Source organism: Berghia stephanieae, chromosome 9 (genome assembly GCF_034508935.2).
Source record: "Berghia stephanieae isolate SIO BIC M18660-M18661 chromosome 9, UCSD_Bste_1.3, whole genome shotgun sequence".
In the NCBI taxonomy this organism is placed as follows: Eukaryota; Metazoa; Mollusca; class Gastropoda; order Nudibranchia; family Aeolidiidae; genus Berghia; species Berghia stephanieae.
In genome coordinates, this window is record NC_088368.1 from 27,980,853 (window position 1) to 27,987,227 (window position 6,375).

General features: G+C 38.1%; 1 protein-coding gene across 1 annotated transcript in view; it reads left to right on the forward strand.

Moving 5' to 3' along the window:
- LOC144979977 (uncharacterized) overlaps positions 1 to 5,439 on the forward strand; it is a 193,326-nt gene extending 187,887 nt beyond the window's left edge. The window contains exon 3 of the mRNA XM_078927368.1: positions 1 to 5,439. This exon is cut by the window's left edge and continues 585 nt beyond it. The gene's annotated coding sequence lies outside the window, so the exon portion shown is untranslated.
- The last annotated feature ends 936 nt before the right edge of the window (positions 5,440 to 6,375 follow it).

A 6,375-nucleotide genomic window follows, 5' to 3' on the forward strand; every position in this document is an offset into this window, starting at 1 on the left:
TCCCAGTTCTTGCCGAAGACCCCGTTTCAATATCGAAAGCGCGGACCGATCCTCTTGCATGCAACGTCAACAACGACGCAGTTCTCATTTGGAATGACGTCATAATCCACCATGATGACCGTGACGCATTTCCGGGTGCTACGACGATACGTCCCGACGTCTCCATCGAAGACGTCTTTCAGGAACTTCAAACCACCGTAGCAGCCTACAATGGCGTCCCTTCGGGGATTTCAAACGATGAGGTCGATGGAGTGGAGTTTGAAAACCTCAAGGAGTATCTCCATAATTCCCAACGTCTTCAACCGTGTAACCACGAAGATGCTGTCGTGTTCCGCAGAAGACTCTACGAGCAAGGATTAGATCTACCTTTCATTTCTAAATTGAATACTGACAAAGAAAATAATGGAAGGGAAAATAATTTGGTTAACTTAAGTTGCTCAGTGTTTGATAACAGTAAGATTGGTAATGGCGACCATTCGAATAGTAGTGATTTTGAAAAGATTTCAATGAAACAACACAGTGAGGAAAAATTGAATATATTAGAGGATGGAGAATTTGTAATGAAAAACAAAATTGATGATATTGATAGTTCAAAATATTTTAGCGCGAGTGATGAAATGTTAATCGGTAATGACAATAGTCTTGTAGTGCTTACAGTTGAGAACGGTGAGGATAGTGGAGTTGAAAAATCGCATCATGACAGCGGCCATTATGATGATATGTCTTTTCGAAGCTCAGCAGGCAGCAATGTCCTACTTTCTACTGACTATGATAAAGAAAACCGTATTGGACAAAATAAGGACAACTATCATGGCGATAATACTATGTCTGTTGACTCGTTACATTCAGAATCACGAGATGACAACCTTGTAGATGATGAGCATTGCAGTTTTCACAATGACTCTGTATTTTTAGATGACGGGAAAGAAAATGACACAACAATTTCTGTCAACGGGATCAATGCATATCCATCTCATAGACCTAGGAGAAGACCTTATCAAGTGAAACTTTACAGTAAAACAAGAGATAGATCATCCAAAGGTAGAAGAAAGCACAACAACAGTGCGCCTAAAACGGAGAAAATCTGGCGCAATGATACTTCAATCGAGGTCAGATGTGCGAATGAGTCTTGTAAAAATGTTACTAATTTACTGGAAGCTCGGAAGAGTTATAAAAACTGCCATCATTGCCTTAACACATATTACTGTAGTCGTGGATGTAGGAGGGAGAATTGGGGGAGACATAAAGAGCAGGGATTTTGCCACGGTAGTCGTGTGAGTAGTGCGTGTAAAAATGTCATCCAATATTGTAACACTAATCCAGAAATCAAAGCTGTTCTAACTCGACTCGCCCTTCGAGGATATCTTTCACACGGAAGAGGATGTGTTATGCTGGGATTCCCCGATTTAGAGAGCACGAATGAGTTTATGGAATTTGGTTTCCCAATGTTAGAACTGAATCCTATCTATGTAAGTGCTAAAGAGCTCTCTCATAGTAAAATGTACGGCAATGTCCTTGATAAGCTTCTGGAAACGTGCAGGACTTACAAACCGGAAATGAAATTCGTTCTCAACGTTGGTGTTGGACTTCGATTCAACAAAGAGGATTTTCTTTCGTTTTCCTGGCACTACCAGGGGAATCAGTATTGCTACCGTAATCAAAATCACGAAGAGATGGATACGTTTGGAAGCCTAGGAAGTGATATGGGGTATGGAAGCCTTAGCAGTAATCTCAACACCTCAGGAAAATCAACACTATCTTCTCCTTCAACTCCAAAGAATCGTTTCAGTCATTCCTTTGTATTTGATAATAACTCTCAACGGTCTCCATCTTCCAGGCACAAGGCTCCAATACTACAAAAATTTATAAAATTGAGATTGAGTCCATCGCATGCGCAACATATGCACGAAAAGAGATATACATTTGAGAAACATTTTTGGGATGAATTCAGGACAGCAGGTCCTACCCTGATTCTGACGAGTATTCCAGAAAGAACCGGAAATGATATTGATCAAAGTGAAAGTAGAAAACGTGAGCTCACTTTCATTAATATTCAACGGAAATTAAGAGAGAGAAATGTCAATCTACGCCAACAATACCCGATAGTCCACGCCCATTTGATTGCTTACGTCACCAAGGGAGTCCACTTTCCGTCGCAGGTTTTGTTTCCGGTTGACTCTAACACCGGTAGAATATTTACGTGTTTTATGATGCCCGAGGCAGAAGCAGAATTAGAATGGATGCAATCACACCATCTTCTCAACGACCTTGAACTGTCGAAAGACAGTTTAAATAAGTCACTGTCGAAGTCGCTGTCCACCTCGATGCCTTCACTGTATTCTCAGTCTCAACAAGAAGACATTTCAAATCTTGATGCTTCATTTGGATGCTCTTACAAAAATAATGATAAAGAAATTACAGTAAAACATCGATCAATTTCTTTTAACTCTTTAGAATGTTTAGATAATGTTGATAATTCAGTTAAGCCACCCGTCCCTTCTGTATATTCTCCTCGTAAATCTGAAGTGAAAAATGCTCAACATCATGGAAGTCGTTTATCTGGAAGAGAGATGGGAACTGGTGATTTTGAAACAGCTGAATGTACATGTACAAATGAGCCTCCACCTCGTAGCAATCATGTAAGGAAACAATCTTTTAAAGAAGAAACGAATTTGATGTCCCCAATAGAAATTCATATAGACAATTCTTATCCTAGTATAGTTATAGATAGAACCTCAGACCTCTCCTCCGAGAAAAGTAAAAATGAACTTCTGTGTGAAAATAGAATAGAAGAATTTAAATGGGCAACTAATCAAGAAATTACCCCGAGGTTTTACCCGGTAAGAAAAGCAAGAAATGTCAAACTATATTCTAATTCACACCACAGTTCGTCGTCATCTATAGAACCATTTACAAAGTCTCGTCAGAAACCATCGCCAATAATTTCAACAACAACAACAACACGAACAACATCGTTTTCCTTGACACCATCGTCATCAGCAGCAGTACTTTCATCATCACCACCGCCAGCATTATCCCCGGCACTTTACACATCAACACCAAAAACAACAAAGCCACCAGTATTTGAAGCTTTAATTGCAGCTCAAAAATCCTCTCCAACTCGAGATCAGTCTTTGTCGTCACAAAATCCTCAAGAAAAATATTCCGTAGAAACCGCTTCAGGCATCGCTAGTATAAAACCAAAGAACGATTTCCTTTGCTGTGAATGTTGCCACAGCGCCAAACAACATAAAAATATCCGTGTTCATTTTTCAGAACTGGATGATGGCTTAATTCAAAATAGTGACCATCACGTAGAATACGGATTTGACTCGTGTTATCGAAATAAGGTGGTAGTCGATGAGGTAGATCAGATGAAAAGACGTAGAAAGGATAGAAACCCCAAATGCAAAGGATCGTCAACTTCCTCATCTCCTATAACGTCCTCACGCCAGTCGCACAATGACTCACATTATCACATATTTCAGGAGAACATTCTTTTCAGCCCTCCTCTAGCCACCAGCACTTTAAACAGAAGAACAGCAGTTTTGCACGGGAAACCTGATAATTCTAGTTCCAGGCATTCAAAAAGGAAAGCTAAACATAAAAAGCTTAATGGTTTCGACGAAAATGAAAACATTGTTAACGATAGGAATGCGAGTTATGAAAATTTGCATACTCCATGTAATATATGCCAAATTTCTCTAATCCGAGATAGATCTTACCTTAGATGCCAAGAATGTATTCAAAGAGACCCAAAAACGAACCGGATGGAGAAAATAGAGATTCATGAAGAAGGAGAAGATACTCATTGCGTTAAACAGAATGAAAATGCTTGTGTTGTGATTAATTCTCATAGTGAGCAATTTTCACCACGTTTTAGGAGAGAATTTAACACAAACTCACCCTATTTCCCCACTGACTATAGAATACGTAATTCACCTACCTCAAATAATCGTGATTTTAATAACAACGATCATGATTGTTATAGACCGAGACATCCCGAAAAGTTTCATAATAGCGAAAGTCGTTTTCGAGATAAAGTTTCTCCGGATAAACCACGTGATTCGTCTATAAATAGTATGATATCAAAGCCATTGACCAATGATTTCACCTTAAATAATGTTGATGACGATAGAGTCACGATGACCAACAATTTCAATCAGCCTATTCTCCGCAAACCAGACGATACTCTTGAAGCTTTCACCCCAAAGAAAACGCATCGCTACCATAGCAGCAAAAATGCCATAATACCATCTTCTCCCAGCAATCCCCATCGTTCTAATCATAATCAACACCTACGCATGCACTTGTACGAAGACGTCACTCGTGATTTAGCCAACCAAACACAGGATTCTCGGAAAACACCTTGTCCTTCCACTTCTTCTTCAAAACGAAAACTCAAAGGTGACATGCATTGCTCGGATCGGACTAATTATTGTGAAAATGTAATACCAAGGCACTCGGAACGTCCACCGTTTTCTACAAGAGTCAGGAGTAACAAAGAAGTTAGCAGCTCTTCATTGGTTAAAGTTGAACCCACTAGGGATGGAATAAACAAAACCCATACAAATGCAATGCCTAGCCAATCCCCTATTAAAAACGTGTCTTATTCATCTGATTGGTAAATAAAAAGTTTCGCAATTTATATATTTCTATAAAATGTATTTTTAAAAGTTTTCTTTTTAAAAATTCTTAGGCATGCATATAAAGTGTATTTTTCTTTGAAAACGATATGCCTATTTTAAATGTGCTTTCCAATTCTTATGAAATGAATACATTTGATTTCTCAAAGCAATATTGAAAAATCTTTCAGGCACATGATATAAAGCTACACGAATGCCACGCAACTGGGTGTTTGAAATGTTTGTTTTTTCCTACACTTTAGAGATGTAGAGAGATGCACTTAGTCTTTCTTGTTTGTTGCTTGACCCTTTATTTGTGTTAGGAATTATCGTTGCATAAAAGAATAACGATTTAAAAAATTATCATTGATCGCAGATATAATACACTTTCTCTGAACAATTTAGCAAAACGTTGCATTTCTTCGCAATGTGTTTCTTATATCAAGCAGCATAAGGTTTCCAGAATTAAAATGGAGATATCCTGGATCACAAAAAATGTTAGAAAGTATGAGAACTTGCCTTTTCTAGACAACATTGGTTCGTCTCAACAACACTCATTTTATGCAACGTGTATTTATGCAGGAAGTACTGTATATTGTGTCCTTGATATTGGGCATTGTTAAATCACTTTTTAAAAACATGCAACTAATTCTAATGGTCTTTGTCAATCAAGTCAATGCCTCGTTGCGTTGGATTCGGATTTCCGAGGATTGTCATGTTCAACACAAAAATTACAAATTTGACTGCTTGAATCTCGAAAGAAAATGAATGGAACTAACATGAACTAGAATGTGAGATTCAATTTAACCAAAAAGGAAAGAAGAAGAAGAAGAAGAATCGAGGGTTTCGGGTTGATCTTTTGCCAACGACATGGAGCTTACTTTCAAGTCATCATCGAGTTTTTTTCTTTACCTTTGACCCCAATAGTTGGAGTCTCTCCTCACCGAAAGAACAAGTATAAAACTGGGTGGGGATCCTGACCTCCCATAATGGGCAGGGAGGTACATGCTGTGTCTTCTATCCCCCCATGCCCATTTTCCAATTGTTTCCTGTCATTGTCTTGGTATGAGATTACTTAGTTTTGTCATGATCCTTGCCGGAGTTGCTGGGCTGGGAGGGAAACAGTCGAATATATAGTTATTCTTTTGGGAGATGATATTTTTTTCCTTGTAAATCATCTCTCTGTTATGCATTGTATTATGTTTAGTTTGTATATTATATTATATGATTGGTAAACATTTGAGTGTATTCCTCTAAGTTGGTACATGTGCTTGTGTCTGGATACGACTTTTAGGTGATCTCAAACTTAGTACTTTGTGTGCTCTTGGAATCTACATCTGTTCCCTATTTGAACCTATTCCCCTTTGTCTTGCCTTTTCTTTTGTGCTTTAACTGTAATTCTAGAACTTTTTACTATCCCGCTTTCTTCCTTTTTACTGGCGCTGATATGACCTTAATGTGTTGCAAGTGCCGTAAAACCCTTAAAAACAAAAACAAACAAAAAACAAGTATAAAAAGAATATCCCGAGTTATCTTTACTATGAATTTTGTTTTTCGTCAACAATCACGTCTTCCCACATTCAGTTTGATTGTTATTTGTTGCTGGTCTTGTTCTTGTTGTTGTTGCTTACGTATTTTTAAATCATCAACTCTGATGAACACAATTAAAGGATCACTGTCGTCATCATATAAGGAACAAAATTGCATTCAAGTAAGAGCTTGATCTAATTTGGTTCGAGCTTTCGCGATG